The sequence below is a fragment of the Bos indicus genome, chromosome 2 (assembly GCF_029378745.1).
Source record: "Bos indicus isolate NIAB-ARS_2022 breed Sahiwal x Tharparkar chromosome 2, NIAB-ARS_B.indTharparkar_mat_pri_1.0, whole genome shotgun sequence".
Taxonomy (NCBI): domain Eukaryota; kingdom Metazoa; phylum Chordata; class Mammalia; order Artiodactyla; family Bovidae; genus Bos; species Bos indicus.
Genome location: NC_091761.1, coordinates 48,161,751 through 48,179,996, shown reverse-complemented (window position 1 = coordinate 48,179,996; position 18,246 = coordinate 48,161,751). Strand labels below are relative to the sequence as shown.

The following is an 18,246-nucleotide window of genomic DNA, read 5'->3' as shown; positions in this document are numbered from 1 at the left end:
GAGTGCCTCCCGTCTCTTCTACCCGAACCCCCCTCCCCCCCCAAGCAGAGAGACCCCAGCAGCAGCAGCAGCTGATGATGAAGAGAGAGGCAGTGGCAGAGGGGGGGCACCTTTTATTTCTATTTTTAAAGGGACAGGACACTAATTTTACCCCACTTCAACCTTGAATTGAGGGGGGTGGGGGGAAGGCGGCTGAGTTCCTTCCCCCACCCTCCAGCCCTGAGACCTGAGAGGGGGATTGAGCCTGAGAGAGAAGGAGAAGGAGTTTCTTCTTCTTCGAAAACCCCCATCCACGACTCCTACCCCCTCACCCCTCCACTAGCCTCTCTCCCGAGCCCCCTCCATCCTCCTCCTCTTTGGCCGTGAGAGGAGAGAAAGAGACCAAAAGCCTCTTAGCAACACAGACCCTTCTCTGCTGTTGCTGCTGCTGCTGCTACTGCTGCTGCTGCTTGGCCCTGGCTGGAGACATCTCACTACACCCAGGAGCAGCCACTTCCCCAGCTCTCCTCCTCCTTCGCCTCCTCCTCCTCCTCCACTCCCCCCCCCCCCTTTATTACCCTTTGTGTCATCCTCCACAGCTCCAGGGAAGGCACTCAAAAGTGGGGGGCAGAAAAGGTAAGTGTGTCTGTGGGGGCTTCATTGCCTTCCTCTGGCTCTGACTTTAACTCCGGGGCAACAGTAGCACCAAACCACATACGCAGTGGAGCTCCGGGGTGAGGAGGGGGTGGTGCTGGGGGGGTGGTGAAGGAGGGGTTGGAGTGGGGAGGGGTGTGTGAGGTGGGTGCCCATCCTGTCAGAGGAGGAAGGGCACTTTTTATTTTTATTTGCTGTTGTCAAAAGTGGTTTCTCTCCTCCAGCTAACATCTGATTGTGTCTTGCTCCAGTGGGGGAGAATACAAAAACAACCCCCTCCTTCCTCCAATGAGGCGCCAGGGAAAGAGACAGAAAGAGGCACACTTTCTAGATGTCACTTTAAAAAAATCATTTGGGGAGCTTTTTTCCTTTTTCCCTAGGAAAAGCTCCACTGCATTTGTTTCTGAGTGGGAAAATGTCGGGATCTGGATTGTATCGGAACTGCTTATCCATTTGTAGACCTGAGTGTTTTCCCCTTTTTGGTTCTGTATGTGATTTGGATATTGACTTCAGTGTTGGAACAGACTTGATTGGGTTTTGCTTTCTGGGTTTAATTTTCCTTTTTTTTTTTTTTTTTTGTTTTGTCTGACTTGCATAGAAAATTTCAAAATTTGGGTTGATAGAGGCCTTTGGTTAGGTTTTGACTTGTATTACTGCTTTTTTTGTTTAATGTTTGTTTCATATATAAGCATATTAAAGTTAAAAGCTTAAAATGCTTTAAGTTAAATATCACTGGTATTGTTTCTCCCTATATACGTTCGTGATATTTATTTTACATAAGATGAGAATATTATCTATTTCATAATTAATCTGAGTATTTTTATAATCTTTGTAACTTGTCTGAACAAGTAATCCCCATTGAAAACTTTTATGTTGTTCTGACTTTATGGAAGGCCAAACCTCTCCATCAATAGTTTGCTGGATTGGTACCACTTGCAGTTTTAACTGAATTATTTATTTACTGTTGTAAATTGAGATGAGTTTTTCATCTCTGGGGGGTACTGAACCAAATTGCTCACTATATGTGAAAGGATACAAATTCCTAAAATGTTTTCATGAGTCAAGGAAATCATGATGGTATAGTTAGTACATGCATTGTAGTGAGATATAAATTGAAAGATAAATCAGATTTAGGTTTATAGAGGAACAGTCTTGATAAAAATAACTATTTTTCATTTTTACATGGTATGTTCTCAGTGAATGGTTTTCAAATTCAGTACTGTATTTGATTTCAGAAATGCTTTCTGAAATGTTCAAAAACATTTCTTTCAAGTATGTTTCTGATGTAGGCCTTTTACTAGGGCTTACATTAGAAAGTGGTATTTTGTTTCATATGTACATTTCTTTATTCTTTCCTTAAAGATGGATGCACACATTCACACACGCACACACAATCTCTCTCTCTCTCACACAAGCACACACATACACACCCTTTTCTTATAACTGCATTGGTATCTCTGATCCCATAATTTATGTCAGCAAAAAATATTCTCCTGTAAAGTAGCAATTTTGTGATCAGACTGGCAATGTGAAAACAGCAATTTTATCAACTAGAAAGGATTGAAGAAAAATAAATCTAAGGATATTTGACACAAATATTAGACATGATAATACTTTTAATTTTTTAATTTTCTTGATGGTAAAGTGAAAACACAATATATTTACACTTTAGAGACAGGAAAGCATTGCATATGTAGAAGCTTGTTCTGTAAAATTTTAATTACCAACTGTGTGCAAAAGTAGACATTTACACAGGGGAAGGAAAAGCTGTGTAGCAATAAACAACATGGTCCTATTTCTCTCCTTTCTGTTGTGAATTTGAACAATTTCTTATCTTTCTCTGAGGTGTAATTGGTGCACTTTGGCAGAAATCTATGCCAAGTTCAAGTTTGTCTCCCAATAATAGTATTTCAGATCCACCTAGGATTTCTTGTCCTCACCTTAATACCTCAGCAACCTTAACATAAAAGACGGAAGTAGAATATAATGAAGAAATAACTTTTAAGTAAAGTGAATTGAGTAGGTTATTGGGGTGGTCGTTTCCCAGTAGGCAGCTGAGAGAAAATTTATAGCTTGATTATAATACTTTACTTACTTTCTGTTTTTATTTGAAAACATTTCTTATTCCACCACCCTCAGGGTAACCCTATATAGTTCAAAGATTCTAGACTGCCTCTAAGTTGAAAAATGACTTACCTTTAAAAAAGCTGTTTATTTTTTTATGGCTTGTTTATTACGTATTAAGATACATTTTAGAGTTGTAAGTTTCATGGAGGTGGTATCTTGGAGGTCAGTTTGTCCAGCTCTTCATTTTCCATATTGCGGGAGTTCAGAGAGTTGTAAAAGCTTACGCAGAGTTCTAAGGCCTGTAAGTGGACAGCACATGGACCAGAGAACTCTGGTCTCTTGACATTCACTAAGCTACACGGTCTCATTTTCTTTTATCAGGAATAAAACTATTGTGCACATGACACTTAAGGCTTTTATATGGGGTCATATTCTAATAATATTAAAATAAATAGCTATAAAGCTGTAATTTCGTCCATTTACAATTCAGTAACTTGTTGATTTTTTTTAGGGGGGTACTGATTTCTCTCATTGTGGATTGTGACTGTTTTGAGAATTATTTCAGCTTTCCCTAATGGTTATTTTCCCCCCTGCACTTCTAGTTAATCAGTGAATATACTTCTTACTCCTGTATTAAGCTATATATATATATATATATATATATATATATACATATATATGAAAAATGCATATTGTATTATAAATGCTTTTTTATGATTCTTGCTCTATGAACTACTTAAGTAAGACTAAATTTTTTTTTCTTGTTAGCATTTATATCCCCCACAGCACAGTTTTCAGTACACAATAGGCCCTAATGGTTATTTGTCATATTTGATATTATAGTTAGACGTGTTTGAATTTCTTGACTCTTAGATGTAGAATTTCTTCATTTTCTTCCTTTTTCCTTTCTTTCCTGCTACAGTGTATTCACTACCATGATTTTTTTTCTTTATCTTTACTATGGTTCTCACTTTTTCTAGTGGCCAAATTAAATCCTGTTAACAAATAGTACTCATAAGAAGTAAAAACATATTCTGTACAGGATGTGATTTGACAAAAATGATTTATTTTAAATAAGGGATTAAAAAATTCCAATTAAGAGTGTACTAGCAAATATTCAGGATATACTTAAATTTCATTTCATTGAGTAACTGGCAGAATAGGTTATTGGAATGACTAGCCTGCATTTACCAGCTCTATAAAGCAACTGTAACATAGGTGACGTGTTTCCCTTTGTTTTTTTCGGTCCTTACCCAGACAATTACCAACTTTCCAGTTTTCTGTGGATATGAAGATTATTCCTAGTCATCAGTGGGACCCCAGGAAGTCAGCCAGAAAGCCTATGTGCAACTTATGAACCTTTGCAAACTTGTCTGTATTTTGAATGTATGTGCTAAACAGATTGTACTCACTCATTAAACGTTTATTGAGTATCTAATGTATGTCAGGCACCATGCTAGGCATCTGAGAAACAAGGATGGGTCCCTACAGTTTGTGGAAGGTATCTTAATTGTGTTACACAGGTGTATTGGTCATATCTTTATTTAATGTTTCTACCTAAATTAATTTTATGAACTAAATGGATAGTGCCAGGTAGAAAAATGGATGTTTAAAAAGGATATTTGCTGTATTTTATTAGAACAGACTAATATAAAGAAAAAAAATTGCACTTAATACTGTATTCTGGAGATTTCTATTCTGTATATAATTCAGTAATTTTAGACCATGAAAATAGTAGTGTATATGGCTATCACTTCTGATATTTTATTGCTATATACTTTTCTTTGAAGGTGACCAACACTGTTCATTAAAGTATGTATTTTTTACTAAATTATCACCCCTCCTAAAAACCCAACTCTGTAATCTTAAACTTTTTTTCTTTCTAAAGTAACTTTCTCTTTACTTCTCATATAAGAAGTTATCTTTCATGGTTCATTGGAAGACATTGTACATTATCGTTTTGAGCATTTAGTTATTTTCTACCATAGTTTAAACTGACAGTATGATTTAATTAAAATGGAATAATTAATTGGCTTCCCTCGTAGCTCAGATGATAAAGAATCTGCCTGCAATGTAGGAGACCAGGGTTCCATCCCTGGCTCTGGAAGATCCCCAGGAGAAGGGAATGGCAACCCACTCTAGTATTCTTGCTTGGAGAATTCTATAGACAGAGCAGCTACATACAGTCTATGGGGTCACAAAGAGTCGGACATGACTGAATAACTAACACACACATAGCGTTTAGGAGTTTTGGAATTTTTAATGTGTACTTCATGTATTTCTCCAGTATCCTCATAAGAAACTTCCCTGTTCTAGTTTTAAATCAGTTGCAGTTTTTAATCTTTATAAGTGACATCGTTTCTAGTACCTTAGTAAAATGAGTTCTTAGTCGAATGATTTCTTAGAAACAAAAAGTACTATCTTAGTTCTGTCACAGTTTTTAATATATAAATTTAAAAGCATGTTAGAGATTTCCTGAATTTCCTTTGCTCTTATATACCTTTTAGAATAATACTTTTTCACCGGTTAAAAAAAGGAGGGGATCCCCTGCTGGGTACAGTATTTTGTGAAGGTAAATAGATTTCTGATGGTCAGTCAATTCTGATCTCTTTCACATTCATTCTTAATTTTCTGTTTTAGTAATAATTATATTACCATTCATTTTAACTGACTAGCTCTGTGATAAATATTATCAATCTCAGTCAGTCCTTAAAGTGGTCCTATAAACATTGTAACACTGTCTCCATGTTATAAATGAGGAAACCTATTAGAATAAAACAAACAAAAAACCTATTGGCAGCAAAATATTCCATCATGGTAAATTCATGACACTTTCTAATTAAAGACAGTAAAGAATTTTTATCAGTCAGTAAGTACTCTGATAAACAGTAAAATTGTGGCTCCAGTAGCTTGTTGATAGGGTAATGGAAATTTTCTCAAAATTTATAAGGACAGAAAAATAAGCTAAAAAAATCTAGTTCTTTATAAGGAACGTAGATGCAGACCAGTGTACAACTTGGAAATAAAATATACATAAAGTCAGTCTTATCATCATACAGCAAAAATGACACTTAGACCTTCTAGATATTGAACTTCCTTTGTCTTGCATAGAATTAAATTTAGCATTTTGTTTCATGAAGTTTGGAGGTTTCAACAATTTGTGATCCAGTGAATATTTATTATAAAAATTTTTGTATAACTGTTGATAATGGAAAACCTATAAACAAAACAGTTTATTATATTGCCTAATGTTTCGGTATGTATATATGCGTACTTTCTGTACCCTCTATCTTATAATATTTTTCATAATTACTACATGATGAATATAGGATGAAGTTTAACATACTCTTTTTAGTATTGCTTAAAGCCAAATATTTTTGGTATAAGAATGTACAACTTGTATTCTCTAGATGCCGAAATTATTATGTAGTTGTTCTTTAAAGCAGCTACTGAATTAAAATCCAGCTAGCAAAGTTGACTTTTACATTCTTTACTTTTAGGAGAAAAAAATAATTTAAAAAAATTCTATTTTATTAATCAAGTAACTTTCATATCCATCCTAAGGAATGCAGTTCATTCCGTATGCTTCAGTTCAGTTCAGTTCAGTTGCTCAGTCTTGTCCGACTCTTTGCAACCCCATGAACTGACTGCAGCATGCCAGGCCTCCCTGTCCATCACCAACTCCCGGAATTCACTCAGACTCATGTCCATCAAGTCAGTGATGCCATCCAGCCATCTCATCCTCTGTCATCCCCTTTTCCTCCTACCCCCAATCCCTCCCAGCATCAGAGACTTTTCCAGTGAGTCAACTCTTTGCATGAGGTGGCCAGAGTACTGGAGTTTCAGCTTCAGCATCATTCCGTCCAAAGAAATCCCAGGGCTGATCTCCTTATTGACTCTATTATCCTATAAATATTATACCAATGCATATGACCAGTAGAGTTTGGAAATATTTTTAAATGCTATATAACTATTCTATGTTATCTGTTATTCTTCAGAAAAGAAGCTTTATAATAAATATGATTTATTGCTTTTAAACTAATCTAAATAATATGTGGGAGTGAAAAAAATCTATGGTCCTAAATAATCTCCTTTAGATAACCTAAAGGTAATTCAGTTGTGAGTAGAGATTCTAACTCTTTAGCATTTTGCTTTGAGGTATTTCTATATCATGTAAGATTTTAGAGGTTGGAATGACTCAGTATAACTCTTCAGACAGACAAAGGGTGAACTAGGCTTAACGTATATTAAGGTTTATCTTCTAATGCAGCTGGACAGAAAAGAAAATCACTAATGATACCATACATGGGGGAAAGCATACAGTTCAGAGTTGGTTAAAATTCTGATTTGAGTCCTTACTTGGCTTGACCTTGGTAACCTTTTCTTAAGAGAACTTGTAATTCTGTGATTTTTCCTTGTATGCAAAGCTGTTGTTTTCTACGCCTTGATTCCAGAAGTATCTACTACTCTGTTGACTGCTAATTAACATAATCCATACATTCTTAATATCTTCTAGTATCTAAAAATAATAATCTAGGTTCACTGGTGTTGGAGGAGGGCAGTATTCCACATTCAACAAAATGTGTTGATTTTTACATAGCTTCTTTACTGATCTAAAAAGTACACTTATCTAAAAAGTGTATGTTATGTAAAATAGAAAAGATTTTTATTAATTTGGGTATTTATCATACCAGTGGTATTTGTAGCTGGTAAGAGCTTTCTGATATACAGTGAATTGAACACTGTAGTGAATATTCAGTGAACTGAGTGAACATTCAAACTTCAATTAATGATAAAGTTGTCATTACTGAATATTAAGTAACATCAAAATATTTAGGAGAAATCAAATACATGTTCCAGTAATGACAGAAATTTAGAATTTGTTTTTTAGCATTATTCCAAAGTCATTTGCCTTCTTCTACATTCGTCACACTGGAGTTTGTGCTGAAGGATTTCTTGGCCATTTTGGAGACTGTAATCTAGTTAAAAGGTTTGTTTATGCTTCCCATCTCTGTTCTGCTGATGGTATTAGAATGCAGGCCAGAGCCAGACATCTAACTGTTTATAACATTCAAACTTCAATTAAAGCTACAGTGTTCAGTTCACTGTATATCAGAAAGCTCTTACCAGCTACAAATACCACCAGTAATTATGGCAATGGTTTTGTGTGGCCATAGGCTTTCCTAAATCATGCCAATCCTTATGAATTGCTTTTTTATTTAGCAAGTATTAACTTTTAATTATTTTATAGAAGTGTAAAAATGAGCTGTATTTTCTTCTACAAGTACTATAGCATTTCCTTTTAACAATCTTTTTTGATAATAAAACCTAACAGCTTATATTTTTGAACATCTTATTTAAATGATCCAGATTAGCTTTTTTTAAGATTAGTAAATTTTTAGTAGGTGTTCATTTTGATATCCACTTGATTTGACTCCTATTTCTAGTTTGTAGAATATCATATTATTTGGTCTGTTAAAAAACAAAACTATCAGTCACATTACTACAGTTTTCTAATATGTATGAGAGGAGACTAGATCCACATAATACAGATTTTAATCTCATATTGCTTTTCTGGTCTGCTGCTCTTACCGTTTGTGGTTTCTGTGTTTTCAGTATGATGATAAACTGTTTTTAAAGTTTTCTTTAAGCTGGTAAGAATTCTCTGAAAACAGTTTTCAGCAGCTTCTCTGTTTTTTGTACAATTGAATCAGAAAATGAATTGTGTATGTGTCTAGTTTTTCTAATTAGCAGGCAGATTTGCTATATTATTTTGCTTTTGTTTTTTATAAAGGTAAATTTTAGTTTTTATTAATTTTAAACCTTGATTTACTAAATGTATATATTCTTTATGTATATACATATATTTTTATTAAAATATAAATTTATAGATTTAAATATTTGGGGAATGATGAAAAATGATATTAAACTGTATGAAATTTGCTATAACACTCTTAAAATAACCAACATTACAATGGAGAAAGTTGCATTACTCATTTTCCTTGGCACTGAAACTAATAATCCATTCATTTTGGAATATTATAGGGTAGGAAGTTAGGAAATACTGCCTATGATGTCTAAAGATAAGCACTCACAATAGTCACGCAAAATTTGACTTGTGGGCTAAAAACCTGGAAAGATCCCTAAAGCTAAATTGAAACCAAATCACAGAATAATGTGCATAGTATGATTCCATTTATGTTAAAAAAAGAAAGACTAACATGTATACGACATATAAAACTATATTTGTACACGTGTAACACAATTTTGTTTATATGCATATATTTTTATAAAAAGAAAAGTTGTATAAAATATATGCCTTATAGTTATGTAAATACATTAAGAAATGTTTTAAAAAATATGTACCAAATTGATTCCTTAGTTTATAGAAAGTATGTATGTGGATGCTGGAAGGTTGAAGAATTCTTAACTGTTTTGAATACTTTAGTATTCTCTCTCTTTAATCGCTAAGTCGTGTCCGACTCTTGGATTTGTTTTTAAGAATCAGCTCATATGCATGTACTGATTTTATAATGGAATTTAATTTTTTTATAATTTTTTTGCTAATTTTATAATTTTATATATTAAAGGATAGAGAAAAAGAATGACCCACGAAAATTGCAGTCCTAGCCCCTAATCAACTGTCCCTGACTACCTTGAAGAGAATTGAGTATTAGCTAACAATCATCATAGCTTGATAAAGAATTAGGTCTGTAGACTGATCTAATCTTGCCTAACAGGATGAAAAGCCTAGTCAGTTGAGGCAGGAGCAGTGGATGTAATCTATACTGGTTTTTTGTTTTGCTTCTTATTGCAAAATGCATTTCTCCCTGTCCTGGGAAAATATAAACTGGAGAACCAGTGAAGACTGTCAGTCTTAAAAGTGGTAGACAGTAAGGTTTCTGGTCTCAGATAAGATAAAATGTATGGATCTAAGATGGACTTTTGTTATTTTAATCAGTAACCCAAATTATTGTATGTTCATTCAAAATACAGATGGCATAGTCACTTAACATTTTTATGATGTTTTCTGTATTTGCCAACTGGTTTGAATAGAAGACAAAAATAAAACAGAAGTTTTTAAGATTAAGTCTTTTTTTTGTTGTTGTTTTTTAGTGACTGAAACTTATACTTGAAAAACACTTAAGGAGCCTTTGTAAAATGACACCAAACTGAGTATGTAAATACTCAGAGTAAAGAAGGAATTAGAATTCTGTAAAGTAAGTCACAGTGGACTTCTTGGGAGGACATTGAATTAATCAGAGTTTAGGTAGAGGAGAGATCCTCAGAAGAGAGTAAAAGACAAAGTTTCCAATGGAATAAGGAGATAGGGAAGCTCATTTTTACTAGTTTGAAAGCTTGGATTGAATTTCAGAATAACCTGGTAAATTAGGATAGTGATTAGAAATAATACACTTTGCATTTATGTTTTAAAAACTTATTTCCCAGAATGCAAGTCAGAAAAGAAATAGGGGAAAAAATAACTTGCTTAAAAAAATCAGACAGTGAAAATAGTTCTTTGCAACTGTGACTGGTAATTATGTCAGAGTCTGAAGCAAGTGTATGAGTTGGAAATTTAACACTATAGTTAAAATAGGAAAATTTTATCCAAGGATACTGAGGTTCTTTTTCCCTTCATAATTAAAATTCATACTTAGGTTGGTTCCTAGGATCAGCAATATACAATTAAAATTATAAATTTTGTATATAAATTCTAAAAAATAGCAAAAAGATATAGTTTATGTTTTCTCCAGTCACTTTAAAAGATTTATTTAAATTTATTTCCAGCTGGCCTCATCATATAACTTACCATCCCACCTACTCCCTACCATTTACTGAACTTTTTTTTTTCCTGAAGAATAGCAATTTTAACAAGTTCTATCAAATATGACTCTGTGTTTTGTTCCATCCAAAAAGTCGTAATTATTTTTCCTCCAAGACTATGTAGAGGTCATTGACTTGGTGTTTATCTTTTTTTTTAATCAGCAGCTGGCTAATGTCTTTCCTCAACAAATGTGGGTTCACACCTATTATGTGCTTACTGGAATAGTAAGGGAAAAGAGACATGGGTCTTGCTCTTTTGAACTTAAGTCATAGAAATGAAGGATATTGATCAGATAATTGTATAAATTAATGCAAAATTGAAACTATTTCATTTGCTGTATAGAGGTACATGGTATTTAATATAAGGGCTTTTAGAAGGATAATTTAATCAATAAGTAAGACCAAGGGAAGCTTTTATTTTGCTTAAGAAAGTGTTTAGTTAGTTGAAATATTGATGAATTTGAGTCACCTTGATCAAGAGGGAGAAAAATGTTTTGTGGAAGGAACAGTTTGTTCAAAAATTCCTGATGGTGGAGAGCATAATACATAACCTTAAATGAAGGTCAGAGTGACAGAAGCTAAGAACTAGAGAGTACATGGTGAGAAGTAATGCTGAGGAGTTACGTAGGAGCCAAATTACAGGACGTTGTAGGCAAAGATTTTATTTCTTTTTTTTTTAAATTATTTATTTATCTGTCCACTCTGGGTCTTAGTTGCATCATGCGAGATCTTCAATCTTCATTGCGGCATGTGGGGTCTAGTTCCCTGATCAAGGATTGAACTTGGGCCCCCTGCACTGGGAGTGTAGAGTCTTAGCCACTGGACCACCAGGGAAGTCCCCAAGATTGTCTTATATGTAGAGTTACTATATAAACTTAAACTAATATACTCAACAAAAAAACTTATTACCACAGATGACCCTTAAACAGTTCTGAGATAGGGATGCCAACCCTCCAAGCAGTCAGAAACCTGAATATAATTTATAGTTGGTCATTTTATTCGTGGTTCTTCTGTATTGGAGGATTCAACCAATTGCAGATCTTGCAGTACTGTAGTATTTACTATTGAAGAAAATCCCTGTATAAGTGGACCCATTTGGTTGAAAGTCCTCTTGTTCCTGTCAGCTCTATTTGTAAAAGGGTTGTTGTTGTTACAGTTCATTTTTATTTCATTTTAAAACTCATACTTTCTCCCATAGAGTCATTGTTGTAGTGATTAAGTCTCCTAAAATCCCTTTATTTTAGGAGAGTTAACAATTAAAAGTAGTGAATATAACATTGTGCCCTAAACGTACCTAGATGGAACTTAGAAAAGAAAAGCAAAATGGGGATTAAAATTGTTGTCTCTACGTGCTTAAGAGAATCTTCTCGGTATGATTGAGTAAGTTTGAATAATTAAGAAAAAGAATAAGTCTGCAAGTTTACCAGGCCAGTGTAAGAAAACATAACGTATGATGTCATATTCAACTGGACAACTTGAGAAGACCCACAATTGGCACCCACAATTGGATGTAGAACAGTATGATGTCAGGAGCATACCAAGAAAGAGAAAGTAGAAGACATCACATTCACAAATTGAATGTGCCAAATCTTGACATATTTTTGTTAACATTCTAGGAACACAATTTTTTTAAAAGCAGAATTTTGGAAATTCCCTGGCAGTCTAGAGATTAGAGGGCTGCACTTCCACTCTAGAGGGGACAGGTTCAGTCCTTGGTGTTAGTAAACTAAGATCCCATACACCCAGTAGTGTGGCCAAAAAAAGTAGTATTGCAAAATGATAACAATACTATGCCTACTATATATATATATTTTTTTTTTTTTTTTTTTTTTTAATGAGTAATTCAGCAGTCAGAAGTAGTTACAAATTTCTAAGTTAACTATTTCAGGCCCTTGAAAATGTGTATGTCTCTTGAAGTCCTTTTAAAGACAAAATTGAAGAAATTTACTTTTTAATTCTTATTTTCCATTTAACTTAGAACATTGTCAATAAGATATTTTCATTTCTTGTTGAAGTTTAAATTTTAAGCTTGTTTGAACACCAGTTTCTGTCCATATTAATAAACAATAACTAAAGCTTCAAGAAATGCCCCAAGTATTAAGAACATTATAAAAAGATTGATAAATTACTTGAATTTTCCTAAGACCAAAATATCACAAACATATTACATTGTAAGGAAAAGGTAAAATACATGCAGGCATTTGCTGAATGGACAGGGGGCCATCACGTTTTTCTTGGCTGATGAATTCTGCCAATGTATCTTTTGTCAGGTGAGCTTTTTTAAAAATTTAATTAAATTAATTTATTTTTGGCTGTGCTGGATCTTTGTTGCCACGGGGCTTTATCTAGGGGCCGCTCATCGCAGTGTATGGACTTCTCATTGTGGTGGCTTCTCTTGTGGAGCACAGGCTCTAGGGCACATGGGCTTGATAGTTGCGGCATACAGCTTTAGTCACCCCATGGCATGTGGAACCTTCCCAAACCAGGGATCGAACCTGTGTCCCCTGCATTGGCAGGTGGATTCTCAACCACTGAACCACCAGGGAAGCCCCAATCAGGTAATCTTAAAGTTACCTTTCTGGCATTCTCAGGTATGATTTTTAAAACAGATAAACATGTAAAATTCAGAACTATATAACTGATTTTACTGTTTATTTACTTATGTATTTGCTTTTTTACTTATGTAAAACATTCTAAATGAGACAGTATCACTAGTATTGATTTATTTTACTACAGTGTCTAGTAAATTACTGATGATTCATAGGCCTTAAGTATTTGGAAAGCTTACTAGTGTTTGAAAAGACAGTTTACTAAATTTATCTGATAACTCTTAAGGGGTCATCAACAAAACCAGAGAATGACTTGGGAATTATTTTGAGTTTTATGTGTTTCCTCTGTTTTATTAATACAACTTTCTACTTATTTTTCTGTCAAAGTCTATTCCAAAGATCCCTAGTTCTGTGATAATAGGTTTGATTCCCCCCCTGCCCCAAGTAAGATTTCTTCATCAAAATTTTAATAATGTGATTACAGAAGGTTTTGTTTTGTTTTTTACTGCAGTGATAATCACTAACATTTATTGAGTGGTTATTTTGTGTCACTCACCATTGTAAAAACATTCCAAGGAACATGCTTCAGGAACTTTCCTCATATTTCTTCACAGCTTGTATGTACCTATCCTGGAACTTCTGATAAGAGTGTAAAAGTGAGACAAATAACCATTTTCTGTTGTTATTAATAGAAATCCTACAACTTTGGGAATGAACGATTATGAAATTTGTCCTTCATATAAATGCTGAACTTAATAGTCGTTTCTATATTCTTCTAACCACAGTATTCATAGGTGATCAGTGTTAACCTTTATACTCTTTATAAATAGGAAACAACCTTTAGAACTTCAGAAACATGCCTGGGTTTGAACACAGGTTCCATATACTGACTTCTGTAGTAGTCAACTGTGAACTGTTAAGAGTTCCAAACTTTAGTTTGTCTGTAAAGTTAGTATAGTGATGGAGTTTCTCACAGAGTTGTGACTGTTAAATGATAGAGTACCAAGTGCATATAAAATCCTAGCATGTTGTGAACATTCGCTAAAATGTGGTTTCCTTTCCTTTTCCTTCTCTGCTTCTTCTATTAATAGCAATCATGTTTTAAAATCTTTCTGAAATTATATATGCATTAAATTTTTAAATTGGCTCCTAAAACTGTTTTAAGACTTTTCTGTAATTTTGTAGATGAATGATTGTTTTACTTCATCTTTTTGCTTTTCTGTATTTTGTTAATAAAATGGGCATTTGTAAATGTTATTATACCTCAGTTAATAGAGGTAATAAATGAGCACATTTTGTTTATGTAGATACTCTACTGATAGCTCACAACTGTGGCTTTTGGTAATTCTTATTAAGTGAAATAATATTGAATAAATTTCCTTTTTTTATTTGTTGATCTTAATTGCAGTTGTAAATAGACAATGTTACAATTGCACAGTAAAACAACACTGTTGCCAAAAAATTAAGAGCCACTTCTCTAGACCACCCTAAGTGGGCACAATTATTATACATATTTTACTGATGAGGAAATGGAGGCACAGAATGCTACATAATCAAGTGGTAGAGTAGAGATTTGAATATATGTATATATTAATATATTTCACCTTTAAAAATGCCTCAGATATATTGAGTGCTATATTAGTTTTAGGTGTTAATAGTGATTATATGTATTATCTGTATCTAAAATTTTGACTAATATGATAAGGGTCTAATTTGATAATTTCTCATTTGGCAGTATAAGACAAATTGAGTGTAATCTACAGTTACTTGAAAAATATATCAGACTTTTATGTAGCATTTTATATTTGCCAAATTCTTTACATTATTTTTACTTCTTAATCTATTTTTGAGAGAGAGTGGGGGTGGGGGGGGTGGGTTGGAAATCCTGGTCATATCCCATAAAGAAAAAGACATAAAGTTCAGGACCTTCTAAAGCATGACAGTTTTTAAAGTCAGTAGGAAGACTGACATTAGAATCAGAATAATCCATGTGCCAGTTTGTTGAGCCACACATCTCTACTGCCTATTACATATTGAAACAACAAACTTACTAGTTGGCAAACGAAACTTTAAAGATATATTATTCTGTTCTTCAAAACTTTCATTGGCTTGTGTCTCCTTTAATATCCTCTTGCCTAAGGTGACTCAGATGATAAAGAAGCTGCCTACAGTGCAGGAGACCCTGGTTCAATCACTGTGTCAGGAAGATCCCTTGGAGAAGGGAATGGCTACCCACTCTAGTATTCTTGCCTGAAGAATTCCATGGACAGAGGAGCCTGGAAGGCTACAGTCCCTGGAGTCAAAAAGAGTCGGACATGACTGAGTAACTAGAACTTAACTTACTTAAGGTTGATTCACTGGAAAGATAGTATGAAAAGTTTTGTCTTAAGTAGGATTAGACTAATTAAAGCTAAGAGGTGGCCTACTATCCCTTAGAACATTTAAGGGTTGAGTATCTTTTTTTAATTTATCAACTGACTTCCTCCTACCTCCTCCCCCCAACTTTGATAAGCTAGACAGAAACCTTCTCTCCTGTTTCTCATAGTACCTTTAAATAGATAGTGCTGTCACTTCAATGTGCTTTTCTGAGCCACCCAAGACATTTAACCATCATTCTTAGTATTTTGTTTCTGTGAAAAGTGATTCTAAGTTTCAAAGAATAAATTATTGTACAATGAAGTTTTGAAAAGCAGCAGGATTGTAAGAACTTTCTGTTTTTTAGAAAGACATATTAGAGAAACATTTAAAATAGCATAGATGTTTTTTCTCATTTAAAATATTGCATAATGTCTATAAGTAATCATTTTAAGCAAATGATAAACAGTTTGGTTGCAATCTAGAAAATAATAAATGGTGATGACCAGAAAATTCAAAACCATCTCTTTAGGAGAGAATTATAAATGGTTGGTTAGAGAAATAATAGCAGAATGTCTAATAGTTGCTTAGGAAGTATTTTATGTAAAATAATTTATTAGTAATTTTCTCTTTAAAAGTAACAAAACTTAAAATCTAACAATTTGCAAGCCTTTGTGGGGACTTTCACATAAATGCCACTTTTATTTCAGAAAACTAAACAAAGATAACTCTATATATGTTTAAAATAGCAAGATATTGATTCAAAGATACAATGTCTTTACTATTTTCCACGTGAAATAATGTCTAAATTTTAAACAAGTTCTGCAAAATGTTTTCTCTCTCCCTTTTTGGTGTTTTCATATATTCATTCTTCCAATTATTAAGGGCATAGACTCAGGGAACCTAATCATCTAATAAACTAGTTTGAAAACTCAAATTATTTTGTAAATCCTGATGTGATTAAACTACTTTTAAGTTTCTACTAAAAATATAGTTGTGTTTAAAATAATCTTTTTAAAAGTTATGGCTTGTGAAAAGGATAATTCTCTTTAAATAAGAATGTTATTGATATATTTAGAATATTATTAAGGCTATATCTGCTACCAAGGGATGTCAAATCCTAACTCAGGAATATAGTAATATTTTCATATGCAGGAATTTTTCTCTAAGAGATGAAAGATGTACGTTATTGCCTATGTATTCATATTACATATTCAGTTAGGTAAAGAGAGGTCTAGGCCTCAGGAACCAATCTCAGGTTTTTTGTCGTGATATAAAAAAGCATAAATATTCATTCAGTTGTATGTTCTACATATCTTAACTGCTTGCCATAAGCCAGATATTCAGCAATAGGTAAGACATGTGGGGACCATGGAGCTTACGAGTGATCAACTCTAGAAAGAACAGTTCTCTCAGGTACTTAGAGAATGGAGATATAAGTTGAGTTGTAAAAGACAGACCTTGTAGGTGATAATAATAAATGCATGTAATTTTCAACCTGTCAATTTTATTAAGAAATAGAGACCCAGAAAAGGTAAACGATTTATCCCAGATCATATGGCAAGTGGTATATTTAGGACCAAGGTCCCCTTCTTCCCCCTTATATTTGGCACTTGGATTAAAGCAAGAAGCTAAAAAAGAAGATAAGATGCCTTGAAATTTTGACCACCCACTTTAGATTTGAATATAGTTAATATAATATGATGAGTTGTACTTTTTAAACTCATTTCTGTATGCTTGTTTTTATGTTATTTAAATTTTTTAAAATTTCTTTTTGTTTTCCTTAACATTGACTGAATGATCTTTCAGTTCTGCTAAATCCATGTATGTACAAAATTTTCAAAAGGGGATCCTGTGCCCCTGGAAGACACTTAAATGTTGGTCCTGTGGTTCCTGAAGTCCTATGTACTAGAACTTTTCGGGGTATTTTCTTTTTCTCAGTGAATAAAATTGTTTCTTTTAATTATCTTCAATTTACTTGTTTCTGGGGGGAAAAAAAAGTAAGAAAAAAGCAAAGGGATGGTGCAAGATAAAAAGCACAAGTTTTTGCGGGGTGGTTTTATGGCACCCCACTCCAGTACTCTTGCCTGGAAAATCCCATGGACGGTGGAGCCTGGTAGGCTGCAGTCCATGGGGTTGCTAAGAGTCGGACACGACTGAGCGACTTCACTTTCACTTTTCACTTTCATGCATTGGAGAAGGAAATGGCAATCCACTCCAGTGTTCTTGCCTGGAGAATCCCAGGGACAGGGGAGCCTGGTGGGCTGCCGTCTGTGGGGTCACACAGAGTCGGACACGACTGAAGTGACTTAGCAGCAGCAGTAGCAGTTTGATCTAACACTGGTTTGAATACCCGTTACTGTAGACTAATTCTGGTTATGGCTGATAAAAAACCTCTTTGTAATAAATTATTAAAGGGTATTCCAATAACTTACAGGGTTTTGACTAAATGATATAAGGATTGGAAAAAAGTTACATATTTCATCTTTGTTTCCTTGTAATTTTTGTGTTTCATTTACAGTGTTAGCTATTTAATTCCTTTAGGTTAACAAAGATTTGAATTTTTTTTTTTTTTTAAGGGATATTACTTTGACTTAGGGACAGCAAAGCACAATTGTAGGATCACAGTTTGAGAAATAAATAAACTGAAAGTTGAGTCTGCAAAGCTAGATGTAGTAACAACAAGAAACATCCCACCTACAATGCATATGGCAAAGGAGAAATATGGTGCAACAGACTACAGACAAAAATAATAACTGGAAGTTAAAAATGCATATTCTGCTTTACAACCTTAGATCTGTCATCTCAGAACTAATAG

At 33.8% G+C, this 18,246-nt stretch overlaps 1 protein-coding gene across 4 annotated transcripts in view; it reads left to right on the top strand.

Moving 5' to 3' along the window:
• MBD5 (methyl-CpG binding domain protein 5) overlaps positions 1 to 18,246 on the top strand; it is a 491,908-nt gene that overhangs the window by 186 nt on the left and 473,476 nt on the right. For 2 of the 4 annotated variants that reach the window (XM_070799643.1, XM_070799665.1), the window contains exon 1: positions 6 to 615. The exons of the other annotated variants lie outside the window; for them this stretch is intronic. The gene's annotated coding sequence lies outside the window, so the exon portion shown is untranslated. Of the gene's footprint in view, positions 1 to 5; positions 616 to 18,246 lie in introns of those variants that run through there. 4 annotated transcript variants of the gene reach the window in all.